The 21,866-nt window shown below is 43.0% G+C and overlaps 1 pseudogene; it reads left to right on the forward strand.

The window, feature by feature from the left end:
* The window catches only part of LOC118396045 (mitochondrial inner membrane protease subunit 2-like), a 199,278-nt pseudogene extending 181,023 nt beyond the window's left edge, over nucleotides 1-18,255 (forward strand).
* Nucleotides 18,256-21,866: the final 3,611 nt, after the last annotated feature.

Here is a 21,866-nt window from a genome sequence, read left to right on the forward strand (position 1 = left end):
GGTCATGTCAGGAAGGAAGGCTACCACATGAGGGAGGAGGACGTCTTCCCTGTAACGCACAGCGTTGAGATTGCCTGCAATGACAACAAGCTCAGTCCGATGATGCTGTGACACACCACCCCAGACCATGACGGACCCTCCACCTCCAAATCGATCCCGCTCCAGAGTACAGGCCTCAGTGTAACGCTCATTCTTTCAACGATAAATGCATAATCCAACCATCACTCCTGGTGAGACAAACCGCGACTCGTCAGTGAAGAGCACTTTTTGACAGTCCTATCTGGTCCGGCGAGGGTGGGTTTGTGCCCATAGTCAACGTTGTTGCCGGTGATGTCTGGTGAGGACTTGCCTTACAACAGGCCTACAAGCCCTCAGTCCAGCCTCTCTCAGCCTATTGCAGACAGTCTGAGCACTGATGGAGGGATTGTGCGTTCCTGGTTTAACTTGGGTAGTTGGTTAACGCAGGTGTGCTGTTCAGATGTACCGATCCTGTGCAGGTGTTGTTACACGTGGTCTGCCACTGCGAGGACGTCCCGAAAAAGGAACGTTTCTTTATTTCTGAGTTTATATGCATAGGCCCCTGCCCCTTTTCATTCCAGAAGCTACTGTTCTGTTCTGCTGATGGAGTGTAAAATGCTGTATGTTCTTTATATCATCGTTCAGTCACAACTCGGTGAAACACAAGATATTAGTTTTTAATGTACCGTTGGTAGCATATATAGTTGATGTTTGGAGTTTACATACACCTTAGCCAACTACATTTAAGCTCGGTTTTTCACAATTCCTGACATTTAATCCTAGTTAAAAAAATCAGTTTTAGGTCAGTTAGGATCACCACTTTTTTTTAGGAATGTGAAATGTCAGAATAATAGTAGAGAGAATTATTTATTTCATTTTTTGTATTTCTTTCATCACATTCCCAATGGGTCAGAAGTTTACATATACTCAATTAGTATTTGGTAGCATTGCCTTTAAATTGTCTAACTTGGGTCAAACGTTTTGGGTAGCCTTCCACAAGCTTCTCACAATAAGTTGGGTGAATTTTGTCCCATTCCACCTGACAGAGTTGGTGTAACTGAGTCAGGTTTGTAGGCCTCCTTGCTCGCAAACAAATTTTTCAGTTCTGCCAACACATTTTCCATAGGATTGAGGTCAGGGCTTTGTGATGGCCACTCCAATACCTTGACTTTGTTGTCCTTAAGCCATTTTGCTACAACTTTGGAAGTATGCTTGGGGTCATTGTCCATATGGAAGACCTATTTGTGACCAAGCTTTAACTTCCTGACTGATGTCTTGAGATGTTGCTTCAATATATCCACATAATTTTCCTCCCTCATGACATGATGCCATCTATTTTGTGAAGTGCACCAGTCCCTCCTGCAGCAAAGCACCCCGACAACATGATGCTGCCACACCTGTGCTTCACGGTTGGGATGGTGTTCTTCGGCTTGCAAGCCTCCCCCTTTTTCCTCCAAACATAAAGATGGTCATTATAGCCAAACAGTTCTATTTTTCTTTCATCAGACTGGAGGACTTTTATCCAAAAAGTAGGATCTTTGTCCCCATGTGCAGTTGCAAACCGTAGTCTGGCTTTTTATGGCGATTTTGGAGCAGTGGCTTCTTCCTTGCTGAGCGGCCTTTCAGGTTATGTCGATATAGGACTTGTTTTACTGTGGATACAGATACTTTTGTTCCTGTTTCCTCCAGCATCTTCACAAGGTCCTTTGCTGTTGTTCTGGGATTGATTTGCACTTTTCGCCCCAAAGTACGTTCATCTCTAGGAGACAGAACGCGTCTCCTTCTTGAGTGGTATGACGGCTGCGTGGTCCCATGGTGTTTATACTTGCGTACTATTGTTTGTACAGATTAAAGTGGTACTTTCAGGCGTTTGGAAATTGCTCCCAAGTATGAACCAGACTTGTGGAGGTCGACAATGTTTTTTCTGAGGTCTTGACTGATTTCTTTGGATTTTCCCATGATGTCAAGCAAAGAGGCACTGAGTTTGAAGGTAGGCATTGAAATACATCCACAGGTACACCTCCATTTGACTCAAATTATGTCAATTAGCCTATCAGAAGCTTCTAAAGCCATGACATAATTATCTGGAATTTTACAAGATGTTTAAAAGTCTATGTAAACGTCTGACCCACTGCAATAGTGATACAGTGAATTATAAGTTAAATAATCTGTCTGTAAACAATTGTTGGAAAATGTACTTGTGTCATGCACAAAGTAGATGTCCTAACCAACTTTCCAAAACTATAGTTTGTTAACAAGAATTTTGTGGAGTGGTATGTAAACTTTTGACTTCAACTGTACATGCTTTCAGTTCGTCCCATTTATTTTCCCGCAATTTAACTTTAGCTAGCAGAATGGAAGGCAAGGTCAAAAGAGCCACTCGTCACCTGATCCTCACAATGTACCCTGATCTCTTTCCATGAAACCTCCGTTTCCTTCTCCAGCGAACCACGGGGATCTGGGCCTGGTCGGGTGTCTCTAGTATATCCCTCACGTCCAACTCATTTAAGAAGACACAAGCATTTCACTACACCCACAATAACATCTGCTAAATATGTGTTGTGACCAATGAAATTATATTTGATTTGAAACACATAGCACACACTCACTTTAGTGCAGGTATTCAGTATTGGAAGGTTAGTTGTCCATTATGGCCTCTCAGTTTGACTCAGTGGCCTGGACTAGCGTCATTCTGTACTGTATTGCTCAGGGGTCTTTCCTGGGATTTGGCTCCTTGCAATACAGGACCAATATATCATTCTGTCCTCACCCTCTATACCATTGTTTATTGGCTTGATTTAGCACGGCCTGCTTCAATGCAGTAAGCTGACACCCAGCGATAGCTCATGCAGGTGGTCCAGTGCTTGCCCTCTGTGAAGTTTGGCTTCTGGTTGGGATATGTACGTACAGTCACTGTGGGGACGACGTCCTCGATGCAATTATTGATAAAGCCAGTGACTGATCCCGAACATTTTCCAGTCTGTGCTAGCAACACAGTCCTGTAGTTTAGCATCTGCTTCATCTGACCACTTTTTATAGACCGAGTCACTGGTGCTTCCTACTTAAATTTTTCCTTGTTAGCAGGAATCCGGAGGATAGAATTATGGTCAGATTTGCCAAATGGAGGGGACGAGGGAGAGCTTTAACATGCTGATAGAAATTAGGTAAAACTGATTTAAGTTCACTGCATTAAAGTCTCCAGCCACTAGGAGTGCCGACTCTGGAGGACCGTTTTCCTGTTTGCTTATAGCGGAATACAACTCATTGAGTACGGGTTAGTGCCAGCGTCGGTCTGTGGTGGTATGAACAGATGAAAACTCTCTAGGTAGATAGTGTTGTGTACAGCGTATCATGAGATACTCTACCTCAGGCGAGCAAAACCTTGAGACTTCCTTAGATATCATGCACCAGCTATTGTTTGCATAAACTCTTTAAAAAAAAAAAAAATGTCCTCTTACTGTCAACTGCGTTTATTTTCAGCAAACTTAACATGTGTAAATATTTGTATGAACATAAGATTCAACAACTGAGACATAAGCTGAACAAGTTCCACAGACATGTGACTAACAGAAATGTAATAATGTGTCCCTGAGCGCAGGGGGGGTCCAAATAAAGTAACAGTGGCCACCAGCTGCATTAAGTACTGCAGTGCATCTCCTCCTCATGGACTGCACCAGATTTGCCAGTTCCTGCTGTGAGATGTTACCCGACTCTTCCACCAAGGAACCTGCAAGTTCCCGGACATTTCTGGGGGGGAATGGCCCTAGCCCTCACCCTCCGATCCAACAGGTCCAAGACATGCTCAATTTGTTTGAGATCCGGGCTCTTCGCTGGCCATGGCACAACACTGACATTCCTGTCTTGCAGGAAATCATGCTGGTGGCATTGTCATGCTGGAGGGTCATGTCAGGAAGGAAGGCTACCACATGAGGGAGGAGGACGTCTTCCCTGTAACGCACAGCGTTGAGATTGCCTGCAATGACAACAAGCTCAGTCCGATGATGCTGTGACACACCACCCCAGACCATGACGGACCCTCCACCTCCAAATCGATCCCGCTCCAGAGTACAGGCCTCAGTGTAACGCTCATTCTTTCAACGATAAATGCATAATCCAACCATCACTCCTGGTGAGACAAACCGCGACTCGTCAGTGAAGAGCACTTTTTGACAGTCCTATCTGGTCCGGCGAGGGTGGGTTTGTGCCCATAGTCAACGTTGTTGCCGGTGATGTCTGGTGAGGACTTGCCTTACAACAGGCCTACAAGCCCTCAGTCCAGCCTCTCTCAGCCTATTGCAGACAGTCTGAGCACTGATGGAGGGATTGTGCGTTCCTGGTTTAACTTGGGTAGTTGTTGTTGCCATCCTGTACCTGTCCCGCAGGTGTGCTGTTCAGATGTACCGATCCTGTGCAGGTGTTGTTACACGTGGTCTGCCACTGCGAGGACGTCCCGAAAAAGGAACGTTTCTTTATTTCTGAGTTTATATGCATAGGCCCCTGCCCATTTTCATTCCAGAAGCTACTGTTCTGTTCTGCTGATGGAGTGTAAAATGCTGTATGTTCTTTATATCATCGTTCAGTCACAACTCGGTGAAACACAAGATATTAGTTTTTAATGTACCGTTGGTAGCATATATAGTTGATGTTTGGAGTTTACATACACCTTAGCCAACTACATTTAAGCTCGGTTTTTCACAATTCCTGACATTTAATCCTAGTTAAAAAAATCAGTTTTAGGTCAGTTAGGATCACCACTTTTTTTTAGGAATGTGAAATGTCAGAATAATAGTAGAGAGAATTATTTATTTCATTTTTTGTATTTCTTTCATCACATTCCCAATGGGTCAGAAGTTTACATATACTCAATTAGTATTTGGTAGCATTGCCTTTAAATTGTCTAACTTGGGTCAAACGTTTTGGGTAGCCTTCCACAAGCTTCTCACAATAAGTTGGGTGAATTTTGTCCCATTCCACCTGACAGAGTTGGTGTAACTGAGTCAGGTTTGTAGGCCTCCTTGCTCGCAAACAAATTTTTCAGTTCTGCCAACACATTTTCCATAGGATTGAGGTCAGGGCTTTGTGATGGCCACTCCAATACCTTGACTTTGTTGTCCTTAAGCCATTTTGCTACAACTTTGGAAGTATGCTTGGGGTCATTGTCCATATGGAAGACCTATTTGTGACCAAGCTTTAACTTCCTGACTGATGTCTTGAGATGTTGCTTCAATATATCCACATAATTTTCCTCCCTCATGACATGATGCCATCTATTTTGTGAAGTGCACCAGTCCCTCCTGCAGCAAAGCACCCCGACAACATGATGCTGCCACACCTGTGCTTCACGGTTGGGATGGTGTTCTTCGGCTTGCAAGCCTCCCCCTTTTTCCTCCAAACATAAAGATGGTCATTATAGCCAAACAGTTCTATTTTTCTTTCATCAGACTGGAGGACTTTTCTCCAAAAAGTAGGATCTTTGTCCCCATGTGCAGTTGCAAACCGTAGTCTGGCTTTTTTATGGCGATTTTGGAGCAGTGGCTTCTTCCTTGCTGAGCGGCCTTTCAGGTTATGTCGATATAGGACTTGTTTTACTGTGGATACAGATACTTTTGTTCCTGTTTCCTCCAGCATCTTCACAAGGTCCTTTGCTGTTGTTCTGGGATTGATTTGCACTTTTCGCCCCAAAGTACGTTCATCTCTAGGAGACAGAACGCGTCTCCTTCTTGAGTGGTATGACGGCTGCGTGGTCCCATGGTGTTTATACTTGCGTACTATTGTTTGTACAGATTAAAGTGGTACTTTCAGGCGTTTGGAAATTGCTCCCAAGTATGAACCAGACTTGTGGAGGTCGACAATGTTTTTTCTGAGGTCTTGACTGATTTCTTTGGATTTTCCCATGATGTCAAGCAAAGAGGCACTGAGTTTGAAGGTAGGCATTGAAATACATCCACAGGTACACCTCCATTTGACTCAAATTATGTCAATTAGCCTATCAGAAGCTTCTAAAGCCATGACATAATTATCTGGAATTTTACAAGATGTTTAAAAGTCTATGTAAACGTCTGACCCACTGCAATAGTGATACAGTGAATTATAAGTTAAATAATCTGTCTGTAAACAATTGTTGGAAAATGTACTTGTGTCATGCACAAAGTAAATGTCCTAACCAACTTTCCAAAACTATAGTTTGTTAACAAGAATTCTGTGGAGTGGTATGTAAACTTTGACTTCAACTGTACATGCTTTCAGTTCGTCCCATTTATTTTCCCGCAATTTAACTTTAGCTAGCAGAATGGAAGGCAAGGTCAAAAGAGCCACTCGTCACCTGATCCTCACAATGTACCCTGATCTCTTTCCATGAAACCTCCGTTTCCTTCTCCAGCGAACCACGGGGATCTGGGCCTGGTCGGGTGTCTCTAGTATATCCCTCACGTCCAACTCATTTAAGAAGACACAAGCATTTCACTACACCCACAATAACATCTGCTAAATATGTGTTGTGACCAATGAAATTATATTTGATTTGAAACACATAGCACACACTCACTTTAGTGCAGGTATTCAGTATTGGAAGGTTAGTTGTCCATTATGGCCTCTCAGTTTGACTCAGTGGCCTGGACTAGCGTCATTCTGTACTGTATTGCTCAGGGGTCTTTCCTGGGATTTGGCTCCTTGCAATACAGGACCAATATATCATTCTGTCCTCACCCTCTATACCATTGTTTATTGGCTTGATTTAGCACGGCCTGCTTCAATGCAGTAAGCTGACACCCAGCGATAGCTCATGCAGGTGGTCCAGTGCTTGCCCTCTGTGAAGTTTTTACTGTAATAGAGGCACAATCAACAGCAGAATCAACAACCCCTGCAACACAGTTCTTTTTGAGAAGGTGTTAACTGTGGAAGATGTTAACCCGTGTTCACAGTTAGCCATTGTTATGTAAATGCCGGCAGAAATGTACCATCGACAAGGACCTAGGCAGAGCAGGTCCACTGAAGCCACAGCCCAGTGATACACTGGGGACAGGCTGTGAAGGTGGAAACACAAAAGTCTGAGCCTTTTGGGTGAAACACTGGAGTAAATCCTTGATGGAAATGTACCATAAGTGCACTACTTTTAACCATGGCTCATAGGGCTCTTTAGTGCCATTTGAGACACAACCTCTGTTTCTCTTTGACACCTCTCCTCTGTGGAATAGAATACTTTCTGGTGGCTCCTGTGAGAATGACACTGATCCCCAGGCCAGAGCTCAACTCTAAAGCTCCACTTGCTCAACGTGCTGCTGCTGCACGAGAGATGGCTTGATGTGGAATGTATTAGGGGAATATTGAAGGAAGGTTCTGTAATGTACAGCATCTCATGGAGTGGCACTGTTCTGGTTGTTCTGTCTGGTACTATAATATCTGGAAATCTTGACCATAATTATAGATATATTTTTGGTGCCGAAACCCCAGCAATGAACCATGGACCAAAGTCATTTTTAAAGGAATATGATATTCTATTTAATATGAATTCTTTCCAAATCCACTTGTTGTATCCTAAAGCTCATCAGTCAGGAAGAAGTGTAGTTCAATGACGAACGTGCATCATTGATTTAGCATAATCCACTGAGTTTTTAAACTACAGCGGTTTTGGTGGTTCAAACATTTTCACAATTAGCCATGGCCAGAGGCCTATGTGGTGCTGTCATCACCCCCCAGGACATGTACTACCACAGGAGCCAATCAGAAAGGCCTTCTTCTCATCTGTGTCTGAAATAACACCCCATTCCCTATATAGTACACTACTTTTAGCCCAGTGCAGTCAAAATTCAGTTTTTCCTGTGTTTTGTACCATATTGTACAATTGTACAACAAATGATGAACCAAACTCTGTAAAAGTGTGAAAACATTTGATCAGTGTCATTTTCTGATAGTTGCTGGTTGAAAGTACAATCTACACAGGACCTTCTAATCAGCAGGTTTGCATGGGCGGAAGTTTCAGCTTGCCTGGTGACATCACCAGGTGGAATTGGTTAATAGACCAATATCAAAGCGAGTTTCAAACCTCTCTGCCAATAACAGGTAGTTTTACATTTCCCCCTCCCCACCAGTATCACGTTTAAGGTAAGACCCAGATGCAGACTGTGTCGAAGTAACAATGTTTATTACAACAACAGGGGCAAAGGTACAGGACGGCAGGCAGTCTCAGTGTCAGGTCAGGCAGAGGTCGGTAATTCCAGAGTAGTGGGGGCAAAAGTACAGGACGGCAGGCAGGCTCAGGGTCAGGTCAGGCAGAGGTCGGTAATTCCAGAGTAGTGGGGCAAAAGTACAGGACGGCAGGCAGGCTCAGGGTCAGGTCAGGCAGAGGTCGGTAATTCCAGAGTAGTGGGGCAAAAGTACAGGACGGCAGGCAGGCTCAGGTCAGGCAGAGGTCGGTAATTCCAGAGTAGTGGGGCAAAAGTACAGGACGGCAGGCAGGCTCAGGGTCAGGTCAGGCAGAGGTCGGTAATTCCAGAGTAGTGGGGCAAAAGTACAGGATGGCAGGCAGGCTCAGGGTCAGGTCAGGCAGAGGTCGGTAATTCCAGAGTAGTGGGGCAAAAGTACAGGACGGCAGGCAGACTCAGGACAGGCAGAAAAACAGGAACTTAGATAAGACAGGAGCAAGGTGGAAAACACTGGTAGGTTCTACGAACAAAACGAACAGGCAACAGTTCGTTTAGGCATAAATACACAGGGGATAATGGGGAAGATGGGCGACACATGAAGGGGGGTGGAGACAAGCACAAAGACAGGTGAAAACTATTATCGTAACGTATTTATTTGTTACCTAAAAATGATTTGGTATTCATATTAAACAGCGGCATTCTGCCTTAATAATATTACATTGTATATTTTGAAATCTGGCTGCAGACCCCAGGGGACTCCATGGACCCCACTTTGAGAAATCCTGATCTAGCCTACATTAGCGAAGATCAGATGTTATAGCCCACTCCAGTAGTGGTTCATGTAAATATACTAACTCCCTTTCATCTTTGGTTCTAGCTATTCAATTTGAGCACCTGCCCTGCACGACCTGTGCCAGGGTCCATAGGGCGTTGGTCAATAGTGTACTATGTAGGGAATAGGGTGGCATTTCTTACTCACTGAACAAGCCCTGAGGCATGAGCCAAGCTCAGCCTTACCGTCAAGATTAACCAAATTATTATTGTGTTTCTCATTTCTAGGCAAAATAACAGGCCTTTTGTAAGATAACAGGCATCATTATTAGCAGTTGACATTTGCCCGTGTGTTTTGTAAACCTTGTGCTCACTGATTAATTGACAGAGACATGATTATGTGGGAAAAGAATAACAAACCAAATATTTAGTAGTCGATCCAACATCATTTTTTTTCTTCATAAAATCAAATAAAAACAGGTATAGACTAACAGTGAAATGCTTACTTATGAGCCCTTCCCAACAATACAGAGAGAAAGAAAACAGAGAAATAATAGAAAATAAATAACAGAAAATAATAAAAGTAATAATAAATGCACAATGTAATGATAACTTGTAACTTGTACACATATACACATGGGATAAAGTGACTAGGCAACAGGATAGATAATAAACAGTAGCAGCAGTGCATGTGATGAGTCAAAAAAGTTAGTGCAAAAAGGGCAAGTAGTCTGGGTAGCTATTTGGTTAACTATTTAACTAACAATGAAGCAGTCTTATGGCTTGGGGATAGAAGGCTTAAGACTACTAAATAGAGGTCGACCGATTATGATTTTTCAACGCCGATACCGATTATTGGAGGACCAAAGAAAAAGACGATACCGATTAATCGGCCAATTTTTATTTATTTATTTGTAATAATGACAATTACAACAATACTGAAAGACAACTTATTTTAACTTAATATAATACATCATTAAAAATACATTTAGCCTCAAATAAATAATGAAACATGTTCAATTTGGTTTAAATAATTCAAAAACAAAGTGTTGGAGAAGTAAAAGTGCAATATGTGCCATGTTGCTCAGAACATGAGAACATATGAAAGTTGGTGGTTCCTTTTAACATGAGAATTCAATATTCCCAGGTAAGAAGTTTTAGGTTGTAGTTATTATAGGAATTGTAGGACTATTTCTCTCTATACCATTTGTATTTCATATACCTTTGACTATTGGATGATCGTATAGGCACTATAGTATTGCCAATGTAGCAGTATAGCTTCCGTCCCTCTCCTCGCCACTACCTGGGCTCGAACCAGGAACACATCGACAACAGCCACACTCGAAGCAGTGTTACCCATCGCTCCACAAAAGACGAGGCCCTTGCAGAGCAAGCGGAATAACTACTCCAAGTCTCAGAGCGAGTGACGTTTGAAACGCTATTAGCGCGCACCCTGCTAATTAGCTAGTCATTTCACATCGGTTACACCAGCCATTAGGCTGATAGGCTTGAAGTCATAAACAGCCCTGTGCTTGCGAAGAGCTGCTGGCAAAACGCACGAAAGTGCTGTTTGAATGAATGCTTACGAGCCTGCTGCTGCCTACCATCGCTCAGTCAGACTGCTCTATCAAATCATAGATTTAATTATAACATAACACACAGAAATACGAGCCTTTGGTCATTAAAATGTAATTACATTTTTATTTTATTTTAAATTTCAACTTTATTTAACCAGGTAGGCTAGTTGAGAACAAGTTCTCATTTGCAACTGCGACCTGGCCCAGATAAACCATAGCAATTCGACACATACAACAACACAGAGTTACACATGGAATAAACCAAACATAGTCAATAATACTGTAGAACAAAAGAAAACAAAACCTCTATGTACAGTGAGTGCAAATGAGGTAAGTTAAGGAAATAAATAGGCCATGGTGGCGAAGTAATTACAATGTAGCAATTAAACGCTGGAATGGTAGATCGGCAGAAGATGAATGTGCAGGTAGAGATACTGGGGTGCAAAGGAGCAAAATAAATAAATAAATACCAGTATGGGGATGAGGTAGGTAGATAGGTGGGCTATGTACAGGTGCAGTGATCTGTAAGCTGCTCTGACAGCTGGTGATTAAAGCTAGTGAGGGAATGGGGGTCTCCAGCTACAGAGATTTTTGCAATTCGTTCCAGTCATGGGCAGCAGCGAACTGGAAGGAAAGACGACCAAAGGAGGAATTGGCTTTGGGGGTGACCAGTGAGATATACCTGCTGAAGTGCGTGCCACGTGTGGGTGCTGCTATGGTGACAAGTGAGCTGAGGTAAGGCGGGGCTTTACCTCGCAGAGACTTGTAGATAATCTGTAGCCAGTGGGTTTGGCGAGGGCCAACCAACGAGAGCGTACAGGTCACAATGGTGGGTAGTGTATGGGACTTTGGTGACAAAATGGATGGCACTGTGATAGACTGAATCCAGTTTGTTGAGTAGAGTGTTGGAGGCTATTGTATAGATGACATCACCGAAGTCGAGGATCGGTAGGATGGTCAGTTTTACGAGGGTATGTTTGGCAGTATGAGTGAAGGATGCTTTGTTGTGATATAGGAAGCCGATTCTAGATTTAATTTTGGATTGGAGATGCTTAATGTGAGTCTGGACGGAGAGTTTACAGTCTAACCAGACACCCAGGTATTTGTAGTTGTCCACGTATTCTAAGTCAACAATAGCAACATCATTGATGTATACAGAAAAGAGAGTCGGCCCTAGAATTGAACCCTGTGGCACACCCATAGAGACTGTCAGAGGTCCAAACAACAGGCCCTCCGATTTGACACACTGAACTCTATCAGAGAAGTAGTTGGTAAACCAGGCGAGGCAATCATTTGAGAAACCAAGGCTGTCGAGTCTGCCAATAAGAATGTTGTGATTGACAGAGTCGAAAGCCATGGCCAGGTCGATGAATATGGCTGCACAGTAATGTCTCTTATCGATGGCGGTTATGATGTCGTTTAGAACCTTGAGCGTGGCTGAGGTGCACCCATGACCAGCTCTGAAACCAGATTGCATAGCGGAGAAGGTTTGGTGGGATTCGAAATGGTCAGTAATCTGTTTGTTAACTTGGCTTTCGAAGACCTTAGAAAGACAGGGTAGGATAGATATAGGTCTGTGGCAGTTCTGTAGCAGGTCTCTATAGTGTCACCCCCTTTGAAGAGGGGGATGACCGTGAGAGGTTGAACAGGCTAGTAATAGGGGTTGCAAAAATTTGGGCAGATAATTTTAGAAAGAGAAGGTCCAGATTGTCCTGAAGGTCCTGATTTGTAGGGGTCCAGATTTTGCAGCTCTTTCAGAACATCAGCTATCTGGATTTGGGTAAAGGAGAAATGGTGGGGGCTTTGGCGGTTTGCTGTGGAGGATGCCGGGCAGTTGACCGGGGTAAGGGTAGCCATGTGGAAAGCATGGCCAGCCGTGCAAATTCTCAATTATAGTGGATTTATCGGTGGTGACAGTGTTTCCTAGCCTCAGAGCAGTGGGCAGCTGGGAGGAAGTGCTCTTATTCTCCATGGACTTTACAGTGTCCCAGAACTTTTTGAGTTAGTACTACAGGATGCAAATTTCTGTTTGAAAAAGCTTGCCTTAGCTTTTCTAACTGCCTGTGTATATTTGTTCTTAACTTCCCTGAAAAGTTACATTTCACGGGGGCTATTCGATGCTAATGCAGAACGCCACAGGATGTTTTTGTGCTGGTCAAGGGCAGACAGGTCTGGAGTGAACCATAGACTATATCTATTCCTCGTTCTACATTTTTTTGAGCGGGGCATGCTTATTTAAGATGGTGAGGAAGGCACTTTTAAAGAATAGCCAGGCATCATCTACTGACGGGATGAGGTCAATTTCATTCCAGGATACCCTGTTCAGGTCGATTAGAAAGGCCTGCTCGCAGCAGTGTTTCAGGGAGCGTTTGACAGTGATGCGGGGTGGTCGTTTGGTCGCAGCCCCATTACGGACGCAGGCAATGAGGCAGTGATCGCTGAGATCTTGATTGAAAACAGCAGAGGTGTATTTGGAGGGCGAATTAGTTAGGATGACATTTATGAGGGTGCCCGTGTTTACTAATTTGGGGTTGTACCTGGTAGGTTCATTGATAATTTGTGTGAAATTGAGGGCATCAAGCTTAGTTTGTAGGATGGCCGGGGTGTTAAGCATGTCCCAGTTTAGGTCACCTAGTAGCACGAGCTCAGAAGATAGATGGGGGGCAATCAATTCACATATGGTATCAAGGGCACAGCTGGGGGCAGAGGGAGGTCTATAGCAAGCGGCAACAGTGAGAGACTTGTTTCTGGAAAGGTGCATTTTTAGAAGTAGAAGCTCAAATTGTTTGGGTACAGACTTAGATAGTAATACAGAACTCTGCAGGCTATCTTTGCAGTAGATTGCAACACCGCCCCCTTTGGCAGTTCTATCTTGGCGGAAAACGTTATAGTTAGCAATGGAGATTTCAGGGTTTTTGGTGGTTTTCCTAAGCCAGGATTCAGACACGGCTAAGAAATCTGGGTTGGCAGAGTGTGCTAAAGCAGTGAGTAAAACAAACTTAGGGAGTAGGCTTCTAATGTTAACATGCGTGAAACCAAGGCTTTTACGTTTACAGAAGTCAACAAATGAGAGCACCTGGGGGGTGGGAGTGGAGCTAGGCACTGCAGGACCTGGATTAACCTCCACATCACCAGAGGAACAGAGCAGAAGTAGGATAAGGGTACGGCTAAAGACTATACGAACTGTCTATCTAGCACGTTCAGAAGAGAGAGAGTAAAAGGAGCAGGTTTCTGGGCACGATAGCCTAGATTCAAGGCATAGTGTACAGACAAAGGTAAGGTGGGATGTGAGTACATTGATGTAAACGTAGGCATTGAGTAATGAAGAGAGAGATGTTTAAACCAGGTGATGTCATCGCATATGTAGGAGGTGAAACAACATGGTTGGTTAAGGCATATTGAGCATGGCTAGAGGCTCTACAGTGAAATAAGACAATAATCACTAACCAGGACAGTAATGGACAAGGCATATTGATATTAGAGAGAGGCATGCGTAGCCAAGTGAACATATGGGTCCAGTGAGTGGTTGGGCTGGCTGGGGACACGGCGATTCAGACAGTTAGCAGGCTAACAAGCTAACAGTTAGTAGGCTGGGACTAAACAAGCTAGCAGCTAGTAGACCGGGGAAAGCTAGCAGCTAGTAGACCGGGGAAAGCTAGCAGTTAGCAGGCCGGGTTAGCAAGCAAGCAGTTAGCATGGGTTAGCAGTTACAGACTGGGCAGGTAAGCTAGCAGTTAGCAGGCCGGGGCCGGCAACTAGCAGTTACTAGACCGGGGCAAGCTAGCAGTTAGCAGGCTGGGTTAGCAAGCAGTTAGCAGGGGCTAGCAGTTAGCAGACCGGGTTAGCAAGCAAGCAGTTAGCAAGGGCTAGCAGTTAGCAGACAGGAAAGGCAAGCTAGCAGTTAGCAGACCGTGCCAGGAAAGCTAGCAGCTAGCAGACTGGGTTAGCAAGCAAGCAGATAGCAGGGGCTAGAAAGTTAGCCTTTTGGGGACGTCGCAAAGGAGGTAAGTCTGTTTTTGCCTCTTCATGCGGTGAAGTCGATAGACCAGTCGTGTAATTAGTAGGGTTCCAAGTAGCTAGGAGGCCTAGCTGGTTAGCATAATGGGCCTTCAGCGGGCTTCACGCCTAAGGGGCCTGTTGGAGTCCTCGGGCAGATTATGTCGGTATTCCAGTCGTAGGGGATTTGCGGGGTTCCATGCCCCGTACCGGCTGTAGAAGAAGGGGTCCGAATATTGTAGCCCAGGAGTATACTTTGTGGGTACCACAGGAGCCCTGGCAGGGCTAGCTTCAAGCTAATCCGTGCTTGCTCTGGGATGGAAACACTAGCCAGGAGTAGTCATCCGGGATTGCGGTTAGCTAGTTGTGAAGATCCAGATGAAAATGTTCAGTTTGCGGTAGGAATCCGGGGATAAAAATAACAGGTCCGGTATGCTCTGGTTAGAGTCACGTTGTTTGAACTGACGAGAGCTTTCCAAGCTGAAGGTTAGCTGATGACCGCTGGCAATGGTTTGCTGACTGATTTGCTAGTTGTTAGCTGGCTAGCTTCAGGTGAAGGATTCCGGATTCTAAGTAAATATAAATACTTTATTGGAAAAAAGCAGATCCATGCCACATTGGGTGATGCGGGTTGCAGGAGAGTAATTTAGATGTTGAGGTTTAGCAAAATATTTGAAAGGATATGCGCCGAAAAATCTGTAAAACGATATATACAAGGGACACGACAGGACAAAGACGTCTGACTGCTACGCCATCTTGGAAATGTTATGGTTGAATCCGGAAACTATCATTTCGAAAACGTTAATTTTTTCTGTGAAATACAGAACCGTTCAATATTTTATCTAACAGGTGGCATCCCTAAATCTAAATATTCTTGTTACATTGCACAACCTTCAATGTTATCTTGTTATGGCTGCAATCTCGGTAACGGGATCGATATGACAACTACCAGTGAAAATAGAGGGCGCCAAATTCAAACCACAGAAATCTCATAATTACAATTCCTAAAACATACATGTGTCTTATATCATTTTAAAGCTATTCTCGTTGTTAATCCCACCAAAGTGTCCGATTTCAAATAGGCTTTTCAGCGAAAGCACTACAAACGATTATGTTAGGTCTCCACCAAACCACAATAAGCACAGCCATTTTCTAGCAAAATATAGCATTCACAAAAAGCATAAATAAAGATAAAATGAATCACTAACCTTGAATTATCTTCATAAGATGACACTCCTAGGACTTAATGTTACACAATACATGCATGTTTTGTTTGATAAAGTTAATATTTATATAAAAAAATCTTAGTTTACTTTGGCGTGTTAGATTCACTAGTTCCAAAAACATCAAGTGATTTTTCATAGCCACATCGTTTCAACAGAAATACTCATCATAAATGTAGATGATAATACAAGTTATACACATGGAATTATAGATATACCTCTCCTTAATGCAACTGCTGTGTCAGATTTCAAAAAAAGTTTACGGAAAAAGCAACCCATGCAATAAACTGAAACGGCGCTCAGAACAGTAGCCAAATTAGCCTCCATGTTGGAGTCAACAGAAACCAGAAAATACATGATAAATGTTTCCTTACATTTGATGAACTTCATCAGAATGCAGTCCTAGAAATCCTAGGTCCACAATAAATGCTTGATTTGTTCAAAAATGTCTGTTATTTATGTCCAATTAGCTACTTTGGTTAGCACGTTTGGTAAACAATTCCAAAGTCACAAAGCGCGTCCACTATAACGTGACCAAATGTCCAAAAGTTCCGTAACAGTCAATAGAAACATGTCAAACGATGTACTGAATCAATCTTTAAAATGTTGTTTTCATATATCTTGAATAACGTTCCAACCAGAGAATTAGAATTACTTCAGATGAGCGGTGGAACGCAAGTCCTTCCCCTGTGAACGCGCCTGGTGAAAGCATGGTCCACTCACGGCTGTGGTGACTATTTCCTGTGTCAATCGACCCCCCTTTACATTGGAGTCATCAGACAAAGTTAAATTGACTGCTGACATCCTAGTGGAAGGCGTAGGAAGTGAAACTCATCCATATCTCGCTGTAATTTCGATTAGACCTTGGTTGAAAATCTGCCACCCCCAGAAAAAAAAACAGGAAATGGAATTTCTCATGAGTTCTGTTATACTCACAGACATAATTCAAACAGTTTTAGAAACTTCAGAGTGTGTTCTAATACCATTACTAATAATAATATGCAAATATTAGCAACTATGACTGAGGAGCAGGCAGTTGTATATGGGCAACTTTCATCCGAGCTACTCAATACTGCCCCTTGACTGAGGAGCAGGCCGTTTGATATGGGCACCTTTCATCCAAGCTACTCAATACTGCCCCTGCAGCCATAAGAAGTTATGGCATAATTATATAAAATTCTGGCAAATTTGTTCGCAATGAGCCAGGCTGCCCAAACTGTTGCATATACCTTGACTCTGCGTGCAATGAACACAAGAGAAGTGACACAATTTCACCTGGTTAATATTGCCTGCTAACCTGGATTTCATTTAACTAAATATGCAGGTTTAAAAATATATACTTCTGTGTATTGATTTTAAGAAAGTCATTGGTGTTTATGGTTAGGTACAGTCGTCCAACGATTGTAGTTTTTTTTGCAAATGTGCTTTTGTTTAATCATCCCCCAGCGTTGCATCGATTATATGCAACGCAGGACACGCTAGATAAACTAGTAATAACATCAACGATGTATAGTTATAACTAGTGATTATGATTGATTGATTGTTTTTTATAAGATAAGTTTAATGCTAGCTAGCAACTTACCTTGGCTTCTACTGTATTCGTGTAACAGGCACTACACAGTCTCCTCGTGGAGTGCAATGAGAGGCAGGTGGTAATAGCGTTGGACTAGTTAACTGTAAGGTTGCAAGATTGGTTCCCCGAGCTGACAAGGTGAAAATCTGTCGTTCTGCTCCTGAACAAGGCAGTTAACCCACCGTTCCTTGGCCATCATTGAAAATAAGAATGTTTTCTTTAACAGACTTGCCTTGTTAAATAAAGGTATAAAAAAAATAAAAAAAATAAAAAAATAGACAAAATCGGTGCCCAAAAATACCAATGTCCTATTGTTATGAAAACTTGAAATCGGCCCTAATTAATCGGCCATTCCGATTAATCGGTCAACCTCTACTACTAAATAGTTAGTCCGTGTAGCTATTTGGTTAACTATTTAACTATCTGCATTTAACTTTTTTGGCTGATCATTTAACTGCTGTCGTGACAACACAACTAAGAGAATAACCTAACTTAAAAATAAAACACAGTTTTGAATAGAAACATTTTCTTGAAACATTTGTAGTATTATCAGACGCCCCGCCCCCAGTTACCATGTTATTTTTTACTTGACAAAGACGGCCAACACTAGTCACAATGTACATGTTTTGTCCATCAAGCCTTCGACAGCCATGTTATTAACGCCATAGAACTGCCCCTTGATTCTAATGATAATTTAATGAGCGATAGTATGATAATTATTTGACCAGGCTCCTCTCCTCCTTGTCCTTCTCTCTCTCCTCCTTTTTCCTCATCTCTCTCCTTTCCTCACTCTATTCCTATCCTCCTCTCCATAGGTGTCTAGGGTTAGTCCACGGCCATGCCTCCCACATCATCTGGCCGCCAAATCGGTGCAGAGGATCTAGCCGTCCCTCCCTCCAGAGCAGAGACCCCTGCTGAACTGGCACGTGGACACAACAGAGGTGGAGGAAGACTGAGGAGAGGCTTACTCATGGCCATATATATACTGTACCTACCTACACACTTTCTCTATTTCTGTCATACATGTGAACATGTCATAGTCCATTCATAGCCAAATCTTTTCAGTCTCCTGAAAGGAAAAATATGTTGTCGTGCCCTCTTCATGAGAGTCTTGGTGTCTTTGGACCATGATATTTTGTTGGTGATATGGACCATGATATTTTGTTGGTGATATGGACACCAAGGAACTTGAAACTCTCGACCTACTCCACTACAGCCCCGTTGATGTGAATGGGGGCGTGTTCGGCCTTCCTATTCCTGTAGTCCACAATTAACTCATTTGTCTTGTGCCAGGTCTCTGACCTACTCCCTATAGGCTACCTCATCATTGTCGGTGATCAAGCCTAACACTGTTGTGTCATCAGCAAACTTAAAGATAGTGTTTGAGTCGTGCTTGGCCATGTAGTCATGGGTGAACAGGGAGTACAGGAGGGGACTAATCATGCACCCCTGAGGGGCCCCCGTGTTGAGGATTAGCGTGGCAGATGTGTTGGTGCCTACCCTTACCACCTGAGGGCGGCATGTCAGGAATTCCAGGATCCAGTTGCGGAGGGAGGTGTTTAGTCCCAGGGTCCTTAGCTTAGTGATGAGCTTTGTGGACACTATGGTGTTGAACGCTGAGCTGTTGTCAATGAACAACATTCTCATATAGGTGTTCCCTGTTGACCTGTTTAAAGGTCTTAACCACATCAGCTACGGAGAGCATGATCGTCCGGAATAGCTGGTGCTCTCATGCATGCATCAGTTTTGCTTTTCTTGAAGTGAGCATAAAAGGCATTTAGCTAATCTGGGAGGCTTGCGTCACTGGGCAGCTTGCGGCTGGGTTTCCCTTTGTAGTCCGTAATAGTCTACCACACCCTGCCACATCAGATGAGTGTCAGAGCCAGTGTAGTAGGATTCAATCTTAGTCCTGTACTGACGCTTTTCCTGTTTGATGGGTCGTCTGAGGGCATAGCGGGATTTCTTATAAGCGTCTGGATTAGTTTCCCGCTCCTTGAAAGCGGCAGCTCTAGCCTTCAGCTCAGTGTGGATGTTGCCTGTTGCTTCTGGTTGGGATATGTACGTATGGTCAATGTGGGGATGACATCGTCATATGCACTTATTGATGAAGCCGGTGACTGCGGTGGTACACTACTCAATGTCATTGGATGAATCCCGGAACATATTCCAGTCTGTGCTAGCAAAACAGTCCTGTAGCGTAGCATCCTCGTCATCTGACCACCTCCGTATTGAGCGAGTCACTTGTAATTCCTGCTTTCATTTTTGCTTGTAAGCAGGAATCAGGAGGATAGAATTGTGGTCAGATTAGCCAAATGGAGGGCGAGGGAGAGCTTTGTATGCGTTTCTGTGTGTGGAATAAAGGTGAGATTTTTTCCTTTGGTTGTACATGTGACATGCTGGTAGAAGTTAGGAAAAACTGATTTAAGTTTGCCTGCATTAAAGTCCACGGCCACTAAGGGCACTGCTTCTGGATGAGCATTTTCTTGTTTTCTTATGGCCTAATACAGCTCTTTGAGTGCGGTCTTAGTGCCAGCATCGGTTTGTGGTGGTAAATAGACAGCTATGAGAAGTATAGATGGAAACTATCTTGGTAGATAGTGTGTACACAGCTTATCATGAGGTACTCTACCTCAGGCGAGCAATACCTCAAGACTTCCTTAATATTAGACATCGCGAACCAGCTGTTATTGACAAATAGACACACACCCCCACCCCTCGTCTTACCAGATGTAGCTGTTCTGTCCTGCCAATTCACGGAAAACCCAGCCAACTGTATATTATCCGTGTTGTCGTTCAGCCACGACTCTGGAAACATAAGATATTACAGTTTTAATGTCCCGTTGGTAGGATAGTCTCGAATGGTGATCATTCAGTTTTTTATCCAGTGATTGCATGTTGGCCAAAAGAATGGATGGTAGAGGCGGGTTACCCACTCGCCGACGAAGCCTCACAAAGCACCCCGATCTCCGCCTCCTGGATTTCCCTCTTTTCTTCACACTAATGACGGTAATTTGGGCCTGGTCTCGGAGAAGCAGTATATCCTTCACGTTGGACTCATTAAAGAAAAAATCTTTGTCCAGTTCGAGGTGAGTAATCGCTGTTCCAGAAGCTCTTTTTAGTCATAAGAGACGGTAGCAGCAACATTATGTACAAAATAAGTTACAAACAATGCGAAAAAACACAAAAAATAGCACAGTTGGTTAGGAACCCATAAAATGGCAGCCATCTGCTATGGCACCATTATGTACATACTAAGTGCAATTCGAGAGGAAGTTAAAATCATGGTGTTTAAGTGTATCCTGTGACATGCATTAATAACAACAACAACCTGAAATGTTGTATACATTTGTGTTCGTTTTTGTTTAATTTCCAACATACCAGTAAATCTTAAAGGTACACTCAACAAGACGACATCATCATACACAAAGGAGTGACTTCCTACTTACAGACAACATCAACAAATTGTGTTTTGACAGATTTGAATTATGTCATTGTTGTTGGCTGCTGTAGGTAGGAAGTCAAATGTCAAATTGCGGAGAGTACCTTTAATTAACCTTTAACGTTACAATGCTGTTGTGCTGACATGATGAAAGTGTTTATTGCCAAGAGAGATCTTCCACTGCTTGTGAGTACACTCATAGAAAAAAAGGTGCTGTCTTTAACCTAAAAGGATTCTTCATCTGTCCTTATAGGAGAACCTGTTGAAGAACCCTTTTTGGTTCCAGGTAGAACCCTATTAGGTTCCATTTAGAACCCTTTCCTTTTTGTCCTATGGGGACAGTCAAATAACCCTTTTTTCTAAGAGCGTAGGCTATGTTTTATTATTATTATAGTCTTTCTTCTGAAACCCCATATCCATGTTCAACATTACATATTTGTTTGAACTCATAATTTGACGTCAATAGACTGCAACAGAGAAAAGGAAGTTCACTACAATTGAGGTTTTATTCATGCATTTTGGAGCCAGATTTACATAAAACCGATTGATGAACTCTTCTACTAGCAAATTTAGCAAATGTAGCTAAATGGTTGTTGTTGACTTTGTGATGGGAACAGCTATGTCTGGCTCATAGAAGAAAGTCTCATTGCAGGTGTCTTCGGCCCTCACACTGAGTCAACACACACAGTGCTGTGATGATAAAATATGCATAATTACTTAACAGAGAACCATCTTCAAATAGTCTGAAATGGAATACTGTAAGATTTCCAGTCCCAAGATCATAAATTCCTGTAAATCCATGCAAACACAAGTATCTGTATGCACACCAATGGCATAGCAATTTGTCCCAATGGTTCTTTTTAATAATAAATACATTTGAATTGATTCTACCGTATTTCATTATATTAGCTAAGAAGCATGAATATCCAACATAGTGTTTGTACTACAGACTGACGACTTTAAGCACCTTTGAACTGTTGAGTTATTACTTGCCTTTACCATGTTTACAAAAAGCTGAAAAGGCTGGCCTCTTCATAATCTTATATTTCGTTACCTTGCCAACACACCATGCATGCTGTAGCTGCTACCATACTCTGGTCCTCTTGGTGAGAAATGCCCTTATTTAGG

This window comes from Oncorhynchus keta, chromosome 17, assembly GCF_023373465.1.
Source record: "Oncorhynchus keta strain PuntledgeMale-10-30-2019 chromosome 17, Oket_V2, whole genome shotgun sequence".
NCBI classification, from domain to species: Eukaryota; Metazoa; Chordata; class Actinopteri; order Salmoniformes; family Salmonidae; genus Oncorhynchus; species Oncorhynchus keta.